General features: G+C 28.8%; 1 protein-coding gene across 3 annotated transcripts in view; it reads left to right on the forward strand.

Moving 5' to 3' along the window:
• The window catches only part of LOC111683110, a 238572-nt gene that overhangs the window by 205609 nt on the left and 5463 nt on the right, over positions 1-27500 (forward strand). The window lies entirely within an intron of this gene.

Below are 27500 nucleotides of genomic sequence, written 5' to 3' on the forward strand. Positions count from 1 at the left end.
ATAAAATTTCTGTAGATTTGAATAAAAAACATGTAGAATTAAATATTTTTTTCGTTAAGGGTTTACTAAAATTTTTCGTTAATATTACTTACGATATTTTTTCTGTGTAGAACACGTCCATTTCTTAGTTTTATAGCAAGAAAAGTAGCGCCAGTTATATAACTAGTAATGTGACTGAATTCCAAGAACCCATTTATAGATTACCATCCTTTGACTACTTTTGATCGTTTTTTGTCTGTCTCTACACTGTAGAGTGACGATTGACTTCGTCAGTTCAGGACTGTTCCATCGAACTGCTGGGTTAGAGATGATCAAACACACACTACTTTAGTTTTATTTGTGTTGGTAAAGCGGTAGAGAACAAAATTCAATTCAAAATAAAAGTATACAAATAAAATGACTACAAACTATAAAGCCGCGGTGGCCAGAAAGAGAATGATTAAAACGCATATGTGTAGTGCAAAAAATAAAAGAGAACATAAATGAAAATATGTGTACTTTGCACTGAAAAAAATTATATGTTTGTACATATTTGTGTTATGTATTGTATTGATGCACATTTTGATGTAAAAATGTGTTGATGTATGTATGTACATATGTAGGTATTGATATATGTATATAGTTTGTGTGTATTAAGTGTATCTAATAGGTACTCAAATGGTTAACAGTCGATCGTTTAATCGTTACAATTTAAGCGATTAATTGCTTGAACAAATAAAAATAAATAATTATCTGTGTATCGTTCCATAAAGAGAGCAACTAAATTAAATTGTTTTTGTTTTGTGTATAGTTTTTTGTTGCTGAGAATATTTGTATTGCGTGTGTATAAGTGAGAATAACACATTGCCCGCAAGGGCATGTTTGGCCGCCAATGCTATAAAGCCGACATCAGCAGAGCGTAAAATTTTCTTGCCTCACTAACACCACTTCAGTTTTTGTATTTGCATTCTTTGCACTGAAAGAAAAGTTTGCAACATTTTCTAGTGTTGTATAGTGTACTACTTTAAAGTGTACTCAATATGAAATGACATTTTGGACATTTTATGAATATATGTTAGAAAAAAAACTAAAGGATAAATTATTATTTTTGTTCATTGCCATCGGAAATGCATTTATTTGCAATTTAAGATAGTAGGTGCCCCTTAATATATACTCCGTGCAGTTAAAACTAAATAAATAATGGAAGATTTTAAGAAATTTAGCAAATAATAGAATGTTAGATGCTTAAAAATATTCTCCATGATGTTTTGCACTCATATGGAGTGCTCTAAATGTCAATAAAATTAATATAGTGTCAGGACATTGAAGAAAGTCGACTTATATGTCAGGAAATAACATAGTAACGGACACTACATTTATTTAGAAGTTTGTGTTGAAGATTAAACTTTTTTAAATTTTAATTCACTAAGATAAAATAACATTCGGCAAACAGGAACTTATCTTCATGTTTAACATCAGAGATTTCTCTGTGTGTATCTCAATCAAAAAACTTCAAAATTAAGAGAATGACGTACGTACGCGTAAATGAAGAGAAACCAGGGAGCTCTTAAGGTGGATCTTCGCGTATATCTGCTATAAAGTATATGTTGTTCTCTCATCTTCTTCTATATTAATTCGGTTTTCTTAAAATTTTGTTGTTGTATTTCTGTGTGTATTTCAAAAACGTGCACAGACCTTGCTTCGACAAGTGCTGATCAGCAACTGATTTGATTTTGTTTTTCAAGTTGAGAGCAAACCACTAATATTGCTAATTATAAAAAGAAGAAGAATTAAACCTTAGCGTCAGCAAAATTTTCTTTCCCTATCACACGTGCTATGTAATGGCAATATTGATCTCCTCTGCTTTAGTTGTAAAGGCGAGATCATTGTTTCCGTGACATATTTTCAAGAATCAGATGTACTGTTATAAAAATCATCAAATAAATGTTCTTTATATAGAAAATGCTTAAAAAATTAAGAAAGGAATGTTTGAAAAATTAAAAATATTGAATTTTGTTGAATATATGCAATAATTTGACTTTTAAATAGTGAGTTTTTCTTAATCGGTTAATTGATGGAAATTGTTCGGTTTATTCGCTATTTGAAATTTGACAGAAATGACATGTTATAGTGTCATTTCTGTATATAAGAGCAATATTTGTGCTTAATGTATGGATATCAATGTTTGGTATTGAGTTGTGTGCCTTTTAGTGATTTGCAGGAGGAACCTTAATGACTAAATATGGACCAATAGTAAAAAAAATTAAAATAACATTTATCTGTACGAAAGTAGTATTTAAGCTAAATTTTCTACGGATAATGAGTTATTACGTTTATTATTATTACGTAATGAATTATTTACGTTTAAATTATTTTCCGGAAGGGACCTTGTATGGGAGCTTTGACTACTTACTTACCGATCGGAAGAAAATTTCACATTAACATTTATTTATATAAGAGTAATACTTGTACCGAATTGTATATTATTAATTTGGTAATGAGTTATTTGCGTTTAAGTGATTTTCGGGAGAGGACCTTGTATGGGAGCTATGACCAATTATTTACCGATCGGAAGAAAATTTCACATTAACATTTCTTTATATAAGAGTAATACTTCCAGCAAATTAATTTGCGTTTAAGTGATTTTCGGGAGAGGACCTTGTGTGGGAGATATGACCAATTACGGAAAAAAATTTCACAGTAATATTTCTGTGTACAAGAGCAGAACTTATACCAAATTTTGTAGGAAGTTATTTGCGTTTAAGTGATTTTCGGGTGGGAACCTTGTGTGGGAGCTATGATCAATTATGGACCTATCCAGAAAATTTTCCCTTCCTTAGTTTTAACGTGAGCTTGTTTTAGGCAGGCAGACAGACAGACATAGCCAAATCGACTCAGAATTTGATAAAGACCCAGAATATATATACTTTGTTGGGTCTCAGATGAATATTTCTTGGTGTTACACTCGAAATGACAAACTTCTACCACCACTGATGGTGGTGGAGTGTATAAATAGTAAATTCAGATTATAAAGCATTAAAACGTTGTCCAACTGCAGATACAAGCTCAATGTAACGACGGTTTTATATGTAATATTGTGAAATAGAAAAAATTTTTTCCAATGTTCATTATTTTTTGTTGCCGCTCTCACCTTACCTTTTACATAATACATGAAATTTTATACAGAAAACCCGAAAATGCAATCGAGAGTTTTACGTTTCAAACCGCATTGGCCAATGTGTAACGTCAGATAACTGTACCGAGTTACGGTTTTTTCTTGAGGTACATGTTGACCATATACAATCTTGTTAACTTAACCTAAGATTTTAATTTTGATTATGGTGGAAAACAAAAGAAAACTTTGTACTCTGGCCAGTCATACTAGAAAAATTAGAGTTGGCGTTGTGAATATTCGATTCGGCCAAGTTAAGTCTTAGGTACAGGAGTAGCTAAACAAACGAACAATGAGAAGTTCTCACATCGAGAAGTGTGAAACAAAAAATTCTATCGTTTCTCGATTTGCGAGTAAAAAGCAGGAATGATAAACATTGTTGTGCATGATTTACCGTTAGATGACGTAGTTTTCCCTTTAAAAGGTTTTCAAATCTGTTTTATGTGCAGAAATTACAATTTCTTGTGGAGTGAAGTGAATAGTGTAAAAATTAATATTCTAAAAATCGAGTGAGAAAATGTGAAAAATTTGCAGTGAGTCTCCTTTATATAAATATTTTTTTACACTTTAGTATTTAAAATATTGTGTATTAAAAAAGTGTTTCTGTAACATAAAGTCAGAAGAGGGAACACGAATTACGTTTAAATTGAAAATTTCGAATAAAACAGGGAACTAATATACATACATTGGGTAAACTCTCCAAGCTCTATAACGTGAACAATTTTTTCACAGTATATTTTTTATAAGCATGTAGACAACATTGAAATACATTCATAAAATTCGAATTTTTATATAAATGAGTGTAAATTATTTTGTTTGTATGGCAAAAAAAAATTTGAAGTTAGTTTCTTATGAGAAGTGAATCAGTCGGCATGAGTGTAAAAAAAAATTAAATGTTTGCAATTAAAAGAAAAGGCAGACATTTTTAGATAGTTTTCAAAAAGGAATAAGTGTGACTAGTTTAGCAAAAAAAGTATAATGTCGCTAAATCAACAATATGCAGTATTAAAAAGAAAAAAAATTATTAAAATGGATTTTAATAAAATTTTGGTTTTATATTTTAATGATATAAATAATAAAAGAATATCACGCTCAAGCGTGTAAAATACAGATTTATAAATTAAAATGTGACATTTTTTTCATTAAATTTGACAATCGCTAACGTTTTTAAGATTGGAGAGTTATACGTTTTGTATATTTAAGCCTAAAACAGTGCCTCGTTTCTGCATCTCTCGCATCGAGAAATCTCCCACATGAAACAGAGAAATTGAAGAAAAAAACAAGTAAGAGTGCTATATTCGGCTGTGCCGAATTTTATATACCCTTCACCATAGTGTATTTTAAACATATTAGTTTTATAAATTTTTTCCCGACTACATTACACCGAAAGCAAAACAAAATGAACAACAACGCTAAACGAAATAAAAAACAAAATACACAAGGCATCTAAACCAACCGACATCTAAACATACATACCGACAAACACAATAAACAACGCAATGACGCCAACAGCATCCAAACATAAAAAAAACAAGTAAGAGTGCTATATTCGGCTGTGCCGAATCTTAAATACCCTTCACCATAGTGTATTTTAAACATCTTTTATAAATTTTAAATTTTTTCCCGACTACATTATTATTTCATCAAAAGCTAAACAAAAAGAACAACAACAACGCTAAACGAAATAAAACACAAAATACACAAGGCATCTAAACCAATAGACATCTAAACATACATAACGAAAAACACAGAAAAACAAAAATAACAACGCAATGACGCCAACAGCATCTAAACCATAGGCGGCCAAACATGCCCTTGCGGGCAATGTGTTTTTCTCACTCATACACATGCAATACGAATTTTCTCAGCAAAAGCACTCAGTAAACACAAAACAAAAACAATTCAATTTAGTTGCATGCCAGCATTCAACAAGAAAGGTCTGTGACGCTTTATGAAATGATACACGGTGACTATTTTCAAAAACCGTTACAAGTAAACATTTTTATGAATGCTTTTGTTATTACTATACTTAAATATAATAAAACAAGCCAATATTGAATGGGAAAATAGTTTTTTGTTTTTTTTTTAATATTTTTAAGGACGCTGAATGCCTTGTATGCAATAAAAAATTAAAAAGGATTACTGCATACACACTTAAGCGACACTATGATAGTTACGAATCTTCACGCAGTAGTTGGAATTGATAGAAATAAATTAATTTCAAAATTAAAAAAAGATTTGGAAATTAAAAACAAGGAAATATTGAATAATTTTAATTACAGCCGATTTCCCGATTTTTGCTTCAAAAATGCCGAATTTTTACTTAATCGAACAAATTAACGAATTTATTATAACTTTACATAAGCAAAAATTACATGGAGCTTTTAAAACAATTGGGAAAGAAAAATTTACAGTACGGTAAAACACAATCCATCACCAATGTCAATTGGATCGATTATGAAAAAGAAACACAATTTATGTATGAAAATCCTGAATAAGATCTAAAAATCTGATCTAAGGGTGCTAAAATTTTAAAATTTTTAAGAAATTTTTATGGTTCGAAAATAAATTTACACATTTTTGTGGAAAAGTTAAAAAATCTGGAGAAAATTTCCCATTATAAAAATGTACTCAGCAAAATCTTTACCTATCCGATTTTGTTCGACGATAACCAATAACAAATGTGATAACCCCACTTTCCTGGATTTAAAATCGGCTTTGCAGTAATTTTCTGTGTTTATTATTCTATTTGATCGTGCAATTTGAAATGGTTTTAACAAAAATTTAAAAAACAATATTTTTTCAAAAAACTTCTAATATTGACTAGGATTAGAACCATTAACTAATTCCATATTAGACACACGCTCTAGACAATTGGTTACAAATCCTATTGTAAAAATTAATTAATATTGTTGATAACGATCACTCACTGTCAAGTGATGTCTGAAATAACTACATCACTCATAACCAAAATTTGAAAATTTTTTACAGGGTAAATGTATAGTATAATCCACAAATAATTATAGATTTACATTTTTCTGCAAAAGTGATACAAATTCTAATAGATTTTATTCCAGTAAACCAAAGTTTCGGTGTACGCTTACAAAGAGTTCTTTTATGTAAAAAATATTGTGATTTTTTTATTATTTGTGTTATGTTTCTTGAGTACAAAATAGTTTTTCTTTCAATTTTATTTTTGGAGCATATATTTTAAATTTTAAGAGCATATTTTGAGTTTTTTACGGCATATTTAAAGCGCTTAAAACACTTTTTTTAGAGCATGTTTTCGGTTTCCCTGCTCATTACCAAATATTAATGTTCATACATTTAGCAAAAATATTGCTCTTATATACGTAAATTACACTATAAAATTATTTTACGATTGGAATTGTAATATATTTAAATTTTGGGATTTTTCTATTTAAGACATAAGAATACTTATTTCTACAAATATTTGAACAATTAGAAATGTGTTAAAGGTGAAATGTGGTAAAGGTTATTTAAGATTCGGTTCAGCGGAATATAGCACTCTAACTTGTTATACCCTTACCTTCGTGAGAAGGGTATATATAAGTTTGTCATTCCGTTTGTAATTTCTATAATATAATTTCCCGACCCTATAAAGTATATATATTCTGGATCCTTATAGATAGCGGAGTCGATTAAGCCTTGTCCGTCTGTCTGTTGAAATCAGTTTTTAGAGGACCCCAGATATCGGCGAGATCCGAATCTTCAATAATTCTATTAGACATGCTTTCGAGAAGATCGCTATTTAAAATCAGCAAAATCGGTTGGTAAATAACGGAGATATGAGCAAAAATCCGAAACAACCTCTGAAAATTTCATCAAAAAATTGTTATAAAAGCAACAACAACACTGTATATAGAAAAAGATGTACACGTGTGTGTGTAGATGTATTTGGTTTTATTCAGTTGTGTATTTTTTACTAAAATACACAGCAAAAAAATATGATTTGCATTTTTTGTTAAAATAAAATAATTTTTCCTTTTGTTTTGCAAATATATTTTATAATGAATAGAAAAAAGTATTTAAAACGTTTTCAATTATATGAGAGTAGATTGTGAGTTATTGTACAATAATTTTTATGCGAATAATGTAAGTTTGAAATTTAAAACTAACAGAAATTTTTTCCAAGTGCTTTTTAAAACAATTTTTTTTACGATTAACAAAAACAATATCTACGTCTCGTCAATGTTTACCAGCAATGAATACGAAAGTGTTGTTGTTTTACTCTTGCTTGTATACTGTTAAGAACAACAACAACGTATTGCTAGTATTAATCGCATATAAGTGTATAGAAAACACACTGTCTATAGCTAAGCGCATTTACAAAAGCAAAAGAGTACCAAGCGCATAGGGCTTGGGCACCCTTGTTTTAGATCATAGGCGGCCAGAAAGAGAATATTTGAAATGCATATGTTGTAGTGAAAATAAAAAAGAGTGCAAAAGTGGAAATATGTGTGCTTCGCACTGAAAAAAATAGTATGCTTGTATGTATGTATGTATGTATGTATAATAATGTAGTCGGGAAAAATTTAAAATTTATAAAAGATGTTTAAAATACACTATGGTGAAGGGTATATAAGATTCGGCACAGCCAAATATATAGCACTCTTACTTGTTTTTTTATAAATTCTTTAATGGTATTTTCATAAGTTTTGTAAACGTCTTTCATTGCGGTTCTACTTAACGTTGTGGCGGTCGGCATTTCAATACTTGGTTTTATTGATTTCATATATGAAACCAGGCTGTTCCACCATGTTAAATGGTCGCAAATCTTTGCAACACGTTTCCAACAAACGTGCATTTGCAAATTTATGTTTGGATGAATTTGGATTGTCAATAAGACGTCTTTTTCAAGATATAATGGATGTTGTCTTTTTAGTTGACAATTCAGACAACCTGGTATTCACATCGTGTGCGTTTCTCAAATGACTGCTGAAGTTGGATGTAGAGGTGGAAACTCCAAAGCTAAAATTTTTTAGCACCAAATATTTTTGTTAAGAGTTTGCATTTCAAAATTCAACAGAAACGGCTACAATTAATTCTTAAACTTACACTTCAAGACATACTGGAGTGAGTTTCTTTAGAGCACAATTTTTACAAATAATATTTATTTAAAACAACTTTCTTGTTTACTACCATTTGCCCGAAGTATCCCCGCCTGCAGTTTTTTTTGAAAGCAAAATGTTGGTTTTATTTTTTATGTCTTCTTTTGTATTAAGTATGTTTTGCTATTTAACAATATCTGATTCCACTCCACTTATGTCTATTTCTACTTCGGAGCTGGATTTAGATTCAGTTTAAATCTCGTTATTTCCATCGCTAGTTAAAAAAAGGAGTAATTTTTCTGTTTTCTGTTATTTGTAACAATTTTTTAAATCAACGGCACAATTTATTTTATGTTGCCAAACTTATTATTAATACTTAAAAGTATTGCCATACTAAATAAATATAAGAAATATGAACAAAGGTAAAAACAAACCCATATATATTTAGTATTCCTAATTATAAATTTTAAAAATATGTGTACTAAATAGAAGACTACACATATTTCACTCAACAGCGTAACATAAAAAATTCTCTCTTGCAGACCGTGTGCAGACAAAAAATTGAGTTTTTCTTGCTATGAATTAGTGCTGCCAAGTTTTTTTTTAGTTTTTACCAATATTATTAGGTACTTTATCTAGCAACATATTGAAATCGCTGCAATAGAAGTATTTTCAGTGCTTTATCTGGCAACATAAATTAATTTAGCTAAGTGCATGCCAAATTCTTTTTCATTTTCATATATGGGAGAATATTTTCATTTTAACAAAGTACTTTACCAACTAAGTAAAAGAGAGAGTAAGCATTTTAAAAACAATATTCAGAATTAATGAATTGATTAATAATAACAATTTAAAGAAAAAATTATGGAATTAAAAATGCAATATTTCAACATTTTATTCTAAAAACATTTCAAGTTTTAGAGGGTGTCATAATATATTTGGGTAATAAGTTTCCTTCTATGGTATATGTAAAAAATCTTAAAAAACAGGTTTTTTCAACATTTCACTTATTATTTTCTTTTCATACTAGTGTCATATTTAAGGTGAGAGACTTAGATAAAAGCATTGGGCATTATAGTAGGGTCGATTCTTTTCATTTTGGTGGGTTATAAATTTCCCTTTGTAGTTTTTTGTAAAGCTGTTTCACTTATTACTCTCTTTTGGCCTTGGGATCAAATTTTGCACTAGTGACTAGGATTGGCGTATTGGACCTTATAGAGGAATAAATTTTCTTCATTTTGCGTAGTTTTTTGTAAAACAAAGTTTTCAAAAAAACAGTTTTTAGAAAATTTCACTCATTAATCTCTTTTGGCCCTAGGGTCAAATTTTGGACTAGTGACTAGAATTGGCGTATTGGACCAATTTCCATATTTTTTGTTGGTAATAGTAGTTTCTTGTAGAACAAAGTTTTAAAAAAACAGTTTTTACAAAATTTCACTAATAGCTCTCTTTTGTCCCTGGAGTCAAATTTGGGACGAATAACTAGGGTTGGCTTATTGGACTTTATAGAGGCACCAATTTCCATCATTTTGTTGGTAACATAGTTCCTGCTGTAGATGAACAAAGTTCTCAAAAAACTGTTTATACAAAATTTCACTCGTTACTCTCATTTGGCTCTGGGGCCAAATTTTGGACTACTGACTAAGATTGGCGTATTGGACATTTTAGAGGAACCAATTTCATTCATTTTGATGCGTAATACAGTTCTCGCTGTAGTTTTTTGTAGAACAAAGTTTTCAAAAAACAGTTTTTACAAAATTTCACTCATTACTCTCTTTTGGCTCTAGTGTCAAATTTTGGACGAGCGACTAGGATTGTCGTATTATACATTAAAGAGAGACCAATTTTCTTCATTCTGGTGGGTAAAATATTTCCCGCTGTAGTTTTTTGTAGAACAAAGTTTTCAAAAAACAGTTTTCGCAAAATTTCTCATAACTCTCTTTGAAACAAAGTTTTCAAAAAGCTGTTTATACTATTTTATTCAATACTCTTTATACCCTACACCACTATAGTGGGAAGGGTATAATACGTTTGTGCTGATGTTTGTAACATACAAAAATATTGGTCCAATACCCACCTTAAAGTATACCGATCGATTCAGAATAATTTTTTGAGTCATTAAGACATGTCCGTCCCTCCGTCTGTCCGACTGGCTGGCTGTCAATGTAAACCTTGTGCGCAAGGTACTGGCAGCAAATTTCAAGATAATTTGATGAATTTTGGACCCAGCATGTTTTTTGGCACAGGAACGAAATGAAAATGGTTGAAATCGGTCCATTATTTTACCTAGCCCCCATACAACCGTAGCTCCCGCTTTGAACTTTTTATGCCATAATTACGTCAAATATTTTATTATCTTTCTAAAAATTGGCACAAATAAGTTTTATATAAGTATAAATGACACTGCAGATTTTCGTAAAGATCGGCCCTTATTTGACCCTAGCTCCCAAACAAACCCCCTTCAAAAAATGTCTTTAACGTCTAAAATTGACTTGTAACCATTTGTATCGCAATGAAACTCAACAAAACTAACTGTTATTTAAAAATATATCCTTTTCCCAAATTTACCGATGAGCGGCACATATTTGACCTATATAAAGCCTCATTTGGAAATTGCTTAAATATTTTGGAATTTGGAATTCAACATAAAAGTTTCTTAATAAAGAATACAAATTTTAGAAATATACTCATGGTGTAGGGTATTATATGGTCGGCCATGCCCGACTATACTTTCCTACTTGTTTTTCGTTATTTTTATTTACTATATTCTATTAAATAATTCAATTTTTGTACTTATTTAATTGTTTATTTATATTTATTTAATTCTTATTATAAAACAATTTATATATTTTTTTTATAAGTAAATTGTAAATGTAATAGTTTGTTAAAGTAGAAAATCCTCTCCCATGGATAAAAAAGATGAAGAATTCGTCATACACTTTTAAATGTTATTTTATTAAAGTTGCCCGATAAGAAACAAAGTGTTTTTCGAATTCTTTATAAACATAAATTATATATTTTAATGAAAAATCTAGGATTTTTATGTTTTTTCCATTATTTTCAAAATTTTCAAACTTAAATGAATTTTTTTTTAAATTTTTATCAGGAAACTGGGTATTTTTTGGAAATTCCCAGCTCGGCAACATTTTTAGTACACATATTTTGATAAACTTGGCATTACTTTTAAATGTCATATATTATTTTTTAAGCAACATTTTTTCTTTTGCAGGATATGCGCGTTGGATGGAGAAACCTGACTTTGGAACATTGGAGCACATATCTGTGCATTGGAGAATAGTGGAGAATACTGAAAGATAGCGGAAAAACTGGACTGCTTCGATCCTGGAAATAATGTAAGAGTAAAAATTGTAGAGGATGAAAATAGTATTTATTGATTTGAAATCGATTTTGCTTCCTTATCGTTAAAAATGTATTAAGTTCTACTTAATTATGTGTTCCATTGTGTTTACATTTTTAACGGTGGTCTAGGAACTATAGAAATAAAACATCCTAATATTCGAAAAGGGGGAAATCTTGACATAAATGATATAATTTTAATATTAAAGCGTTAAGGTCAATGAAAGATTTTGAATTGGAAAAAGTAAAGCCCGTACATTACTTGAGGTGATAAATATCCGTCAAAAGTAAAGTAAACTAGTATTTATATGAAAGTCGGCATGAAGTAAAGCACGCTTATACATTTTTTATTGTCAAGTTTATAAGTACGTTTAAATGTTTCTATTGAATATTCATATCAGGACAAATTAGTTCTTTTGGAATACTAAAACTAAACTATTATATATGTTCTATGCACCCATCGCCGATCGCATTTATGACTCATGATTAATTCACTAAAAAAAGGGGAATATATTTTTAAAAACTCATTTATATTCGATGTGAAAGTAAAAAAAATTGTATTCCTTAAATCGTTGTGAGAGCCCATAATTATAAAAAACAAGTAAGAGTGCTATATTCGGCTGTGCCGAATTTTATATACCCTTCACCATAGTGTATTTTAAACATATTTTATAAATTTTAAATTTTTTCCCGACTACATTATTGTTACATCAAAAGCTAAACAAAAAGAACAACAACAACAACGCTAAACGAAATAAAACACAAAATGCACAAGCATCTAAAGGCATCTAAACGGATCATAGACATATACTACATTTTGCACTTGTATAAGTGAAAGAGCGAAAAAACCAGAAATGAGAAGTCATTGTACTCTCATCTCCACAAAAATGCATGTATGGAAAATTGAAATTTAGAAATAATATTAATGTAACACAAAACTAATATTTTTTAGTTTAAAAGTAGCAAATATTTGTTCCCTGTTTTGCACATATTTATTTTAAATATTAAAATATATGTATATAAAATACAAATTTGAGCTTTTTACTATATTTGTAATTAAATATATACATATTAAAGGTAAAGATTAAACATTGTTGGGTCTCGGATTTTTGCTCATACCTCCGTTATTTACCGACCGATTTTGTTGATTTTTAATAGCGATCTTCTCGAAAGCAATTCCAGCTCTGGAAAATTTTAAAGATTTTTTGAAAAAAAAAACATACAATTGTGAAAAAAAAACAAGTAAGAGTGCTATATTCGGCTGTGCCGAATCTTATATACCCTTCACCATAGTGTATTTTAAACATCTTTTATAAATTTTATTTTTTTTTCCCGAATACATTATTATTACAACAATAGCTAAACAAAAAGGAACAACAACAACGCTAAACGAAATAAAACACAAAATACACAAGGCATCTAAACCAACAGACATCTAAACATACATAACGAAAAACACAGAAAAACAAAAACAAAAATAACAACGAAATGACGCCAACAGCATCCAAACCAAGGATGCCCAAGCCCTATGCGCTTGGTACTCTTTTGTTTTTGTAAATGCGCTTAGCTATAGACAGTGTGTTTTCTATACACTTATATGCGCTTAACCTTAGCAATACGTTGTTGTTGTTCTTAACAGTATACAAGCAAGAGTAAAACAACAACACTTTCGTATTCATTGCTGGTAAACATTGACGAGACGTAGATTTTGTTTTTGTTTATCGTAAAGAAATTGTTTTAAAAAGTACTTGGAAAAAATTTGCGTTAGTTTCAAATTTCAAACTTACATTATTCGCATATAAAATTATTGTACAATAACTCACAATCTACTCTCATATAATTGAAAACGTTTTAAATACTTTTTTCTATTCATTAAAAATATATTTGCAAAACAAAAGGCAAAATTATTTTATTTTAACAAAAAATGCAAATCATATTTTTTTGCTGTGTATACTTTGTACGTTTGGATTCCAAACATACAAAAAATACACTGCTGAATAAAACCAAATACATCTACACACACACGTGTACATCTTTTTCTATATATAGTGTTGTTGATTCAGAGATTGTCTCGGATTTTTGCTCATATCTCCGTTATTTACCAACCGATTTTGCTGATTTTAAATAGCGATCTTCTCGAAAGCATGTCTAATAGAATTATTGAAGATTCGGATCTCGCCGATATCTGGGGTCCTCTAAAAACTGATTTCAACAGTCAGACAGACGGACATGGCTTTATCGACTCCGCTATCTATAAGGATCCAGAATATATATACTTTATAGGGTCGGAAAATTATATTATAGAAATTACAAACGGAATGACAGACTTATATATAAATATAAAAAAGGAATTTTCAAGTGTCTCCCACACGTATTTGGAGTATTTGGCAGACAAATTTAACATCACAGCGTTATATTTTGATCTTCGTACAAAATGTATAAAAACTCATTGTCGACAGCGGTTGTGGTTCCAATTGTAATTCAGCTGTAAGACCCATCGTTGTAAATTGAACGATTTTCCCATGAAACCTGACGTTTTTGAATGGAAATTACGGTGAAAAATGCATTCTAGCGGCTAAAGGGAAATTTTTAACCAGCGCACTATAGGACATTTTTACCTTTTTGCCCATAATTAGTTACAGCCAAATGTCTGGGCCGATTTTATTTTTTATTTTAATTTTGTAATTTCTTTTTGCGAGAACTATCTGTTTATTAAGTTTTTTGACATATGTTATTGGAAATGTATGAGTAATGGTGTTTCTGTAAGATAATTTTGTGAAAAGTTATGTTCGACTATGCCGAATCTTATATACTCACCATCAAACCGTATACAGTAAATTGAATGCTCTCCAAAAAACTAGAGTTGGGGTAGTTTATTAAATGTTTCGTGCACTAAGGTGACCACTAAATCCCACTATAGTCAAGAAATTTTTATTTTCCACTATTTTTTTTTTTTATCAAAATAGTGATGGTGAAACATATAACACTAAAAAATTGTGGAAGTGAAACATACATGTATTTTAACCAGTGTTTACTTTTACTAATATATTAGTCAGCATTTGCCGCAAAATACACATTTTTATCACTCATCATACTAAAAATATTTAAACTTTTTCAGATTTAAATAACATTGCTACTAAATATTGCCGTTCTGTTTTTATGTTTAACTAAAAAAATTGCGACGTTACACTGCAATTTCTAGCAGCACGAATGAACAGTATTAATCTCTTGTTTGTTGTACAAGAAAAAAATATATTTGTTTGCTATAGCAGCACACATTCAAATCTGTTAAACTAATATGGCTAGTATTGATGATATTTTTATTTGCGCTTAGTTTTTCCTAGCAGCAATTAAATTTTGTTTTGCAACTGCTACCTGCAAATTTATTTATTGTTGTTTTTTTAATATTGATGTTACAATTTGAAAATATTTGAATATGATATATATGCATACATGTTATTGGGGTAAAATTATAATAATTCTAAGTCGAAAGGGAAAAACTCTTCAGCGAGCCGGCGATAATATATAGAATTGCCGACTTAATATTCGCAATATTTGCATAAGCATGCTATATAATTGTTCTACAATTTAAAGATTAATTAAGGATAATTATTTTTCGCAATATAAAAAATAGTTTGAAAAATATACATAGTGGTACCTCCCATACTATTAGAGTCAGAATCTTCTAATTTTGACGAAAAACATTAACTTCATTATGAACATTGCGGAAAAAATGGGCAGACTTTTATTAGGGGTCTTGAAACCTCCATTTAAATTAAATAAATATGTATATGTTATTGAAAATATGGCTACACCATAAAACACAACTCAAATTAAAAGCGTTCTTTAGATGTTTTTATTATTTTGTTCTAATAAATAAACATTTTTGAGCAATGTAGTTGTAAGATAATATATTTATACTTCTAACAATTTTATAACCTAATGATAGTTTTAAATATTTTTTATTGTAGAAATTAATAAATTTATAATCACCTTGTATAAAACAGGGTGAACACACATAATTAAAATATTTTTTGTTGAATTCTAATGAGCTTACTTTACAAATTATTTAAATCACACTGCTTAAATGTGGAAGATTATTATACCACCCTCAAACAAATATCAGATGTATTACCAAGTTTTTTACAAGAACTGTCATTATTTTATTTTAAAGAATGTCGATTTTAGTGACATTTCTCAAAAAAAAAAAAAAACAATATAGAGCGTTTTGAGAGAAAAAAAGATATATTTTTTTTGTCGGCAACGCCTACTTTCGATTGGGCGGGCTTCAAAGTTTAATACATTTTTGGCTATATCTCGAAATATCTCTGTTTTTTGTACAATTTATATATCAAATTAAAGGTATTAAAATACATATAATTCTATTTTAAATTTAAATGCTAATAGCCAATCAATTAAGCTTTTATTTAAGGTATAAACCATTTCTGTATCTGATCAAATGAAGGAGATATTTGATTTCAAAAACCATTTATCATAAAAATGTTGCACTAAATGTATGTTTAGTAAACATTTAAAAAATATTTTTTGTTTAAACGGCTTTGTTTGCTTAGTAAAGATTTCCTGAATAGCTGGTCTATGGCCAGGCGGAAGGATTTTCTCTTCTATGGTATGTCCAACACCGACTTCGCTTAATGAAGATTTCCTGAAAAGCCGACCTACCGGCCGGGCACAAGAATTTTCTGCTCTATGGTATATCCAACACCGACTTCGCTTAATAAAGATCTATGGTATGTCCAACATCGGCTTCGCTTAATAATGATTAGTACATAAAGAAATAAACACAGATGGCGACATGACTCTCTTAAAAAAGTTCTCTTAAGCTCAGTGACGTCATCAGTGCCTAGAACTGATTGTATGATATGAAAATTGTATGTGATTTATAATAGAAAAGTAAATAATTATGTTTAAGACTTATTTATGTGTAATAAAATAAAATGTATTTTACGTTTTATGTTATTAGGAATATTTAAGATAATTAATTATTATTACATATTATTGCTATATCAAAGTTCAAGTCATTATCTGTTCATAATTTTTTTTTTTTTTTGAAGCCTAAAATCTAAATTAAAAAGAGAATTTCCCATCATTGGAAATTAAGCTTGATACTAACCCATTTCGAATTGTAAATTGTTTTCAAAATCTTCGGTTTTAAAATGCTCCATACAGATTTTAGACGTTTTAACGTTAATTTTTTTATTGCGGCAAAAAACCTATCCATTGCTTTAATAAGATAGGATCTGAAGAATAGTTAGAAAAACTTATTTCACATAATTTTAATTTTTTATTATTATATTTTTATTGCAATTTTTAAATGCACGCCACATTTTAATTTTTAAATTTCATGTAAAAAGTAAGTATTTTACATTTAAAAACATAGCAAAACAAGCACTGTTGACGTCACGAAAAAAGAGTAAAAGAGTACATTAAAATAACGGAATTGCCGGTGTCGCAATCTTGTTTATTTCATTCATAGTATACATCAGCGTTGCGCCTTCCTATTGTTCTAATTATGAAGATTTTCGGCAATTCATTAAAACTCATAACAAGAGCGTAAAAATTACAAAAATTTTCTTTAGTTGCTTGACAGCTAGGCTGATGTCGCTTTGTTTCAGAAATTGCAAACAAAATTCGGTATGTCGAATTTTAGCGCTATACTCGTACTTTCAAGCCAGTAGTTAGCGTTAAAAACATTTTCTGAGGGGGGCCTTATATGGGGGAAGGGCTAATTATCATCCACTGATGCTAACTCAAATTTATTTTACTACTACCTATACCCAGTGTGCTTTGTTAATTTAGATTTTAATATAACCTATGAAAAATTGGAATAATATAATAATTTCCCAGATATACGAAATTTTGTATTTATATGTTTATATTTATATGGGAGATGACAAAGTCCCATTGAAAGTCCGCCCATTTTTCTTTAAATGTTCGCATGAATGTCACAGTTTTTCATGTAAAGTTTGAATTTTCTAGCTCTAATAGTTTCTCAGATATACGAATTTTTATATTTAATTCATATGTGAGGTTCCAATTTGCTATACCGTCAATTTATTACCCAAATGTTGACATTAATGCTAAAAAATTTTTGCTCTAATAGCTTCCCAGACAAACTAATTTTTCTATTTAATTCATATGGGAGGTTCAAAACCAGGTTCTGCCCATTTTCCCCAAAATGTTGAAATAAATGTTTAATTTCTTCGTGCAAAATTTGAAAATTTTACGTCTATTAGTTTCCTAGACAAACGACAGTTGTTATTGCAGTTGTTATTTTCAACCAGAGCTGTAAAATAATGATTAATAATCGTAATCATTATTAATTAGATTATTTTTATTAAATAGATAAAATTAATGATTAATTAACGATTATTTAAATTTTTTTAATTAATTATTGATTGATTATTTTCATTAATTGGAATTAATGAAAATAATAAAAAAAATCAAAATTAATCAAAAAATTAGTTGATTATTTTTAAGGATTAATATTGATTATTTCCCATATATTTAGTACAATTTCCTCCCAAAAAAAAAATTCTACGAAAAATTTTATTATTAGAATTAGAATATATTTTTTTTCGTTTGTAAAATATAAATGAAAAGTGTTGAAAAAAATAATAAACATTAAGTTTAAGTGATAAGAAAAAATAATAAGTGGTAATATCCTCGCAATTTCGCGAAGAAAATTTGAAGTTTAGTGAGTGCGTTTACTTCTCACAAGTTTGTTTTATGAAGTATAATCATATTATCTTACAACTACATTGCTCAAAAATGTTTCTTTATTAGAACAAAATAATAAAAACATCTAAAGAACGCTTTAAATTTAAGTTGTGTTTTAGGGGGTAGCCATATTTTCAATAACATATACATATTTATTTAATTCAAATGGAGGTTCCAAGCTCCCTAATAAAAGTCTGCCCATTTTTTTCCCAATGTTCATAATGAAGTTAATGTTTTTCGTCAAAATTAGAAGATTCTGACTCTAATAGTATGGAAGATACCACTATGTATATTTTACAAACTATTTTTTATGTTGCGAAAAATAATTATCCTTAATTAATCTTTAAATTGTAAAACTATACACACATATATAGCATGCTTATGCAAATATTGCGAATATTCATGCGGCAATTCTATATATTATCGCCGGCTCGCTGAAGAGTTTTTCCCTTTCGACTTATAATTATTATAATTTTACCCCAATAACATGTATATATATCATATTCAAATATTTTCAAATTGTAACATCAATATTAAAAAAAAAACAACAAATAAATTTGCAGGTAGCAGTTGCAAAACAAAATTTAATTGCTGCTAGGAAAAACTAAGCGCAAATAAAAATATCATCAATACTAGCCATATTAGTTTAACAGATTTGAATGTGTGCTGCTATAGCACAAAAATATATTTTTTCTTGTACAACAAACAAGATATTAATACTGTTCATTCGTGCTGCTAGAAATTGCAGTGTAACGTTGCAATTTTTCTAGTTAAACATAAAAACAGAACGGCAATATTTAGTAGCAATGTTATTAAAATCTGAAAAAGTTTAAATATTTTTAATATGATGAGTGATAAAAATGTGTATTTTGCGTCAAATGCTGACTAATATATTAGTAAAAGTAAACATTGGTTAAAATACATGTATGTTTCAATTCCACATTTTTTTTTGTGTTATATGTTTCACCATCACTATTTTTATAAAAAAATAGTGGAAAATAAAAATTTCTTGACTATAGCGGGATTTAGTGGTCACCTTAGCGCACTAAACATTTAATAAACTACCCCAACTGTATACGGCATATAGTAGTATATAGGCGAAAGTAATTGTCAAGGACTTAAGTCCCCTGTCAAAGACCTAACTAGTGATAATGTATTAGTAAAAGCACAAAAAAAAAAAACACAGTTGGTCAAAAGGTACTAAATAAAAAATGTATTTTTGGACATTATTCTTTATGTGTTATTAATGAAATTATATGGCAGTGAATGAAAATATTGGTTATTTATTTTTTTGAAAAGATATTTTATCTTAAAACATATTATAAACACGTGTTTTTGTTATTTTTTTGTTGAATTAAAAAAGTGTGTAAAATACTTTTTTAATTTTAAATACGAAAATGTACAACTTTTCTTTTTTCAGTTTTAACTAAAATGAAGTGTCAAAGAATCAAATATATTTTATTTTCGTTTGTAAAATATAAATTATATTCGGGGTTTTAAATTGTTTAAAAGTGTTGCAAAAAATAATAAACATTAAGTTTAAGTGATGAGTAAAACTAATAAGTGGTAATATCCTCGCAATTTTGCAATGAAAATTTGATGTTTAGTAGTGCGTTTAGTTCTCACATGTTTGTTTTATTCTCTCAGAGCTCGTCTGTGTGAAGAGAATAAACATTTTTCTTTGAAAACCCCTTCAGTTTCGCCTATATGTACTACTATATGGTATACGGTTTGATGGTGAGTATATAAGATTCGGCATAGTCGAACATAACTTCTCACAAAATTATCTTACGGAAACACCATTACTAGGGTTCTATAAATCGACTTTCGAATAATCGAACAATCGCCTTTTTGTTGAAAAGTCGAAGTCGACTATTTTGTTCCAAAAAAGTCGATAACTCGACTATCGTCTATGAAAAAGGTAGAAAAGTCGACTTTGTAAATAAAAGTCGAAAAAGTCGATAAGTCGGAAAGTCGAAAAAAGTCGAAAAGTCGGAATGAGTCGAAAAGTCGGAAAAAGTCGAAAAGTCGAAAAGTAGGAAAAAGTCTAAAAAAGTCGGAAAAAGTCGAAAAAAGTCGGAAAAAGTCGAAGAAAGTCGAATATAGTCGAAAGTCGGAAAAAGTCGAAAAAAGTCGAATATAGTCGAAAGTCGGAAATAATCGAAAAAAGTCGGAAAAAGTCGAAAAGTCGGAAAAAGTCAAAAATAGTCGGAAAAAGTCGAAAATAGTTGAAAAGTCGGGAAAAGTCGAAAAGTCGTCTATTTATAAAATATTAAAAGTCGAAAAATCGACTTTTATTTAAAAGAAAAAAAAGTCGAAAATCGATTTTTCATAAAATGCAAAAAGTCGAAAAGTCGACTTTTCATAAAATGCAAAAAGTCGAAAAGTCGACTTTTCATAAAATGCAAAAAGTCGAAAAGTCGACTTTTCGTTTCAACTATAGAACCCTAACCATTACTCATACATTTCCAATAACATATGTCAAAAAACTTAATAAACAGATAGTTCTCGCAAAAAGAAATTACAAATTTAAAATCCAAAAAAAATTTTAAAAACGGCTCAGACGTTTGGCTGTAAATAATTATGGGCAAAAAGGTAAAAATGTCCTATAGTGCGCTGGTTAAAAATTTCCCGTTAACCGCTTGAATGCATTTTTCACCGCAATTGCCATTCAAAAAAATTTCATCAAAAAATGTCATATTTTTTCATGCTTTGTTAAATAAGCAACAAAACACTGTATATTAGAAAAAGATGTACACGTGTGTGTAGATGTATTTGGTTTTTCAGCTGTATACTTCGTTTTGTATGTTTGAATGCTGTTGGCGTCATTGAGTTGTGTATTTTGTTTTTGTGAATTCTGTTCGTATATTTGGATGTAGGTTGGTTTTATTGCGTTGTTTATTTTGTGTTTCTGTGTTTTTCGTTATGTATGTTTAGATGCCAAAGTACAGTTTTTTATTTCGTTTAGCATTGTTGTTCTTCATTTTGTTTTGCTTTTGGTATAATATTAATATAGTCGGAAAAAAATTTAAAAACTAATATGTTTAAAATACACTATGGTGAAGGGTATAAGTATAAGAATTGGCTCAGCCGAATATACTTAGCACTCTTACTTGTTTTCATTTGAAAATTTTATAGTTTACCAGCATTTTTGTTGAGTATACAATTATTTTAATTAATTTTTATTTTACACATTTATTTTCTGAATATATGTAAAAAATGTATTAAGAAAAAATACAAAATTTACCGGTGAATGTTACAAGACCGCGAGTGGTTGTAAAGCACTCTTACGAATCTTGAATAACACTAAATTTATTTTTAAAACTAAAAACTTAAGACCTATTAAACAAAATCTTAAAACTAACTTAGAACTAAGATAAGACCTTATGCACTCTTTTTATGCATTCAATCTTATCAATTTCATATTCCCTTTTAAGGGTGGGTTTTCAAGTCCGCTAGTGATAAGAATATGATCTATTTCTAATTATATCTCATAATGTCTATGCGTTACATAAACAAGAGAATTAATGTGCATCTTAGTACTACCATTCTTATCATTACTAAAGGTCATAAAGAACTTAAACGATAAATATTTATTTGTAACTCAAATGAACTAATCGAATAGTTTTTATGACCAAACACATGCACCAAAATAAGATTTTAAACTGTGTTCAAATATGTTTGAACAATATTTTTTAACATATTTTTACTTTTTTCTTACAAAAACATTTTATTTGGCAAAAAAATATTTAAATTAATTTGAAAACGAATTTTATAGTATGTGGAACGCATTTGACATATGTGTTGTGGGACGTATTTGGCCGACGAATTTATATTCGTCACCCAGGTGCACTTATAAGGTGAAGTCAATTCTACAAAAACAACAAAAGTAGATACATCTGTCAAAAAATTTACATGTTGCCACCGTGTTTTTTTAATTTATCTTACAAAAAAACAATCCCATATGCCCAAAAGTAAATAAATTATCAATTAAAATAACAAAAAATTAGTATTAGATTACAAAATTGTAATTATGTAGTAGCAAAAATACAAATTATATACATATTATTTTTTATTAATCAATATTGGGAACTTATATTACCGTGTAGGTCTCTACTATTGTCGTATGAGCAATATATAATGATCTCTATAGAAATGTGACCAAACCATTACCATGGAAAGTTGTCAAAAATTAAGATATATGTATATGATAAAATCGAGTTTCAATAATTTTATTTACAATTGTGGGATGTTTGTACTCTCAATTGATTAGTAAAAAGTTCCCTATAATTGATAAAATAGATGCATATTTAAGACAAATATTTTGTGCAATTTTTTAGTATTTCGCACAAATTTACTATGGATTAAAATGAATATAGAATTTATTTATTAATTTTTTGTCCTAAAAATATAATGATAGATGTTCATATGTTTTCGGATTGTGGCAATTTTAAATGGTGTACTTTGACAGTTGTATCTATCTCAAATAAAAAAATGAGTGATCAGCTGTTGAATTGACTTTACCTTATAAGTGCACCCTGTTCACACCCTTGCAAAATATCGTCTTGTGGTTGGCGAGAATGTGGTTAAGATAATTTCCTCTTAGTATTAGGTTTCTATAAATCGACTTTCGAATAATAGAATAATCGACTTTTTGTTGAAAAAAGTCGAAGTCGACTATTTTGTTCCAAAAAAGTCGATAACTCAACTATGGTCTGTGAAAAAAGTCGAAAAGTCGACTTTGTTAATAAAAGTCGAATGAAATCGAAAATAGTCAAAAAATCGAAAAAAATCAAAAAGTCAAAAAAAGACGGAAAAAGTAAAAAAAAAGTCGTAAAAACTCGAAAAGTCGACTATTTATAAAATGCTTATAGTCGAAAGGTCTAAAAGTCGACTTTTAATTTTAACTATTATAGGAGCCTACTTAGGCGCAATTTACATAAAGACTTTTCAGACGTCTGTTTTTTCCAATTCTCTTTTGAGAATCTTCCAAAAAATCATGAACATTTATAGGGTGATTTTTTACATGCAACTATGCATGTCTTTTTTTGATGTTTAAGGCGCAATTTACATGAAGACTTTTCAGACGTCTGTTTTTTCCAATTCTCTTTTGAGAATCTTCAAAAAAATCATGAACATTTATACGGTGATTTTTTACATGCAGCTATGCATGTCTTTTTTTGATGTTTAATTATATAATCCTTTTTAATTACTTATTCGTAGTAAAAATAAAATGAAATTTTTAACATAAAAACCATTAAATTTGATTTAAAAAAATTTAATTACACGCTATAGTATTTTTTTAATGCAAATTTTAATGTTTTCATGTAAAAAAAGACATAATTATTTATTTTACATGAGCATAATATCAACAGTACGAATCAGTTTAAAGAGGAATGTCAAAAACAATCATGAAAATCCCAAATCCTGTTTGTTTTCTTACCCCCCATTCTCCTCTTCCCCGCTCACCACCAATCACCGACAAACATGAAAACAGACGTCTGGGCAAACATGAAAAAAAATCATCGTGTAAATTAAGTGTAATTGTATAATCCTTTTTAATTACTTCTTCGTAATAAAAATAAAATGAAATTTTTAACATAAAAACCATTTAATTTGATTTAAAAAAATTTAATAACACGCTATAGAATTTTTTAATGCAAATTTTAATGTTTTCATGTAAAAAAAGACATAATTATTTTTTTACATGAGCATAATATCAACAGTACGAATGAGTTTAAAGAGGAATGTCAAAAACAGTCATGTTTGTTTTCTTACCCCTCCATTCTTCTCTACCCCGCTCACCACCAATCATCGACAAACATGAAAACAGACGTCTGGGCAAACATGGAAAAAAATTATCGTGTAAATTGGGTGTTACTATTCTCTTTTTATATTGTAGCGTTGCCATATGTTCAGAATATTTTGTTAAAAATCTTGCAAAATTGCAAAAACGGGGTTGTTATAATGCGCTTTTTTCGGCATGTGTTATTATTAATTACATCTATTTAATGAAATCAATATAAATAAAACCAGAAAAATAATATATGTGTATTTTATTCAGAATTTTTTAATCTTTCCTTTTTATTTCATAAAAAATAATTTTATACAGGACATCATTTTGCCTAGATTTTTTCTTTCTTATAAACGTCAAATAATGTGTGTTGTCGACAGTCGCTTCATTTTAATTCGTCGCTCGCTCTTTTTGTGTGATTTGTCTGTCGTCTGCGGTTCCTATTATAATTACGTTGTTACTTACAAGCTATTTTAAGCCGCCGCTGACGTTAATTTTGGACGGCGCATGTCTCTGTTGCTAGGCAGCTGTTTCACTGTATTGTATGTTTTCTTACGTTTCTTTATTGAATTTTTCTATGTACTTGTGTATGACGTAAGAGTATTTTCACTCTGCGTAGTATCTTTCGCAGGGATGTAAAATCTGTTTTTTTTTTCAAACAAACTAAATTATATAGATTATTACCCTCAGCTTACTACTTCATTATAATCTATTAATTATAAGTTTTCTTAAATTGTATAAGATTTCGATAATGGGCTTAGTGCAATAACTTGGTATACAACAAAAATAAAATATTGAGTAAATCGACATTATGTCGATCTACTTACATAAAGTGGAAATCACTGTTTCAGCAAAAAATAGTAGTTTATGAAGTTATTACCTAACCATTTTATTTTTTATTTTCCAAAAAACTAGATCTAGTTTATTTTTAAAGTTGCTTATATGTGGGGTGTATTTCACTGTTCTGTCGATACTACAATGGAATGTGTTCCTCTGAAATTAGGGAACTCGTTCCCGATACCTGTATATTTTTACGTAACACACGACTGTCTTCAAAAACACACCCATTTGTGATCGATTGGCCAGTGGACCGCACAACACATTAGAAGGAATTAATTCGTCAGCTGCACAGTTCGTATGCAGAAGTATTTCCCGCCACTTTCGATGTTAAAAAGTTTAAATCAAATGTCTACATCTATCCCTCTCACAACCTATTTCCCTAGTTCCAGTACAATGCACTGCATGAGTAGAGGTCATCCCCTAACTGCTGGTCAAGAAAAAAAAAATCCCAAATAAAAAATGTTTCGATATGCATTTTATATAAAATGCGTTATTATATTGTTTTTGTATAAGCTGATAATTGTGACATGTTGCATTGACAATATAATATATGTACATAAATACAAACACATATATATATATATATATATATATATATATATAATATATATATATATATATATTATATATATATATATATATATATATATATATATAATATATATATATATATATAATATATATATATATTATATATATATATATATATATATAATATATATATATATATATATTATATATATATATATTATATATTATATATATATATATATATATATATATATATATATATATATATATATATACATACATACATACATACCATACATACATACATACTTATATAACTTTATATAATGCACATAGTTTAAACTTTATGAAAGTTTTTTTCGCGAAATAAATTTATTTTTTGCAATCGAACATTTTCCAAACAGTAAGAACTATTTTTTAAATTCATTTTTATATACCGACAAGTTTGTGCAATTTTAATGAAATATTTTATTGGAATATATTTAGTTGTCGTAAACACATTTTATAGAAGTACGATCGTATAATTTTTGCCATCCCTGCTTTCAAATAAAACAAAAACAGAAATGAGTATGGATGAAGAGTTAAAAATATGATTGTGTGAGTTCAAGAGACAAATAAATACTATACATCAGTTTTAGTATAAAAGGCAGTGTTGCCAACATTGGTCAAGCAAAACGCGCGCAAAAAAATTAAAAAGGGGTAAAAAAGCGTAATTTTCTAACTGAAGATGGGTCAAAAAGCACTAACGTTTTTTCAGTCAAATATTGTTTATTTTAATAAAAATTGCACATTATTTCGCTCATTTCCTACAAGACTCCAAAATTCGTTTTTTAGAACATTGGGCTGCAAAACAAAACATGCGTCATACTAAAGTCTTTCACCGGTGTGAGTTAGATTTTTAGTAACGTAAGAACTAAAACTAATGTTTGACGAATATTAGATAAATAAGATGAGAATTTTAAAAATAGTAAAATTTCATTAAACATTCAAACTGACAGGCACACTACCAACTGGCCAACTGATGTACCTACACCCAAATTGTAAAATTTTACAAAACTTATGAAATATATTTTTTTTTTTGCAAAATCTATATATATTATTTTTAAGTTTTTTGAGTTCTGGAAAAATTCTTAATTTCACTGATAGTGAATAACATAACTTATTTTAAAGTATTTTGAATATTTTGTTTTTTTGTTTTTGAAGAATATTTGCTTTTGTACATTTTGTACATAGATTTTGTTTTGTTGGTCAGTTATAGACCAATCGTCATAAAATTCGGCATAAAGAATTATAATAAAAATCTTTTTATTGCGAGTACAACGATGAAGTAATCATGGAGGCTTTATATATGAGGGATAGATTCAATTGTGTAAAAAAATTATATAAAACTTATTTTTTGTAATGAGCGTTAAAATCAATTTTTGAAGGTGACCATATGTGGGGGTAGGGTCAATTATGGACCGATTGCCGTAAAATTTGCTAGAGAGATTTTGGCTTATATAAAACATATTTATGTCGAATATTTTTAAGTCGGTAATGAGTATTAATTTCATTTGGTAGAGAAATTTTGATGCATATAAAAATTTGTGGAAAAATTTAAATCGTTTGCTCTTTACTTTCTAACTCTATCGTGCTTTCAACAGACAGACGGACGGACAGATGAACAGACGGATGGACATGGTTAGATCGCCTTAGAATTTAATAAGGACCCAAAATATATACGACCAATGTGTTACAAACGGAGTGACAAAATCAATATACCCCACTCATCTTGGGTATATGTTGGGTATAAAAAGCACTAAATGCACTGTCATAAAATTAGAAAGCACCACTTTAGTGCCTTTTTGAAGAAAGGCACCATGAGCAAAATTTTCCGCGTTTGGCACACCAAAAAGCACCGCAAGTAGTGCTAAAAGCACTAAGTTGGCAACACTGATAAAAGGGTCGTTGATAATGCGTTTGCCTCTCAGATACTCTGTTGAAAGCGGGCGGTGCGGTTTAAAATTTTGAAGACGGA

Source organism: Lucilia cuprina, chromosome 4, assembly GCF_022045245.1.
Source record: "Lucilia cuprina isolate Lc7/37 chromosome 4, ASM2204524v1, whole genome shotgun sequence".
Classification (NCBI taxonomy): domain Eukaryota; kingdom Metazoa; phylum Arthropoda; class Insecta; order Diptera; family Calliphoridae; genus Lucilia; species Lucilia cuprina.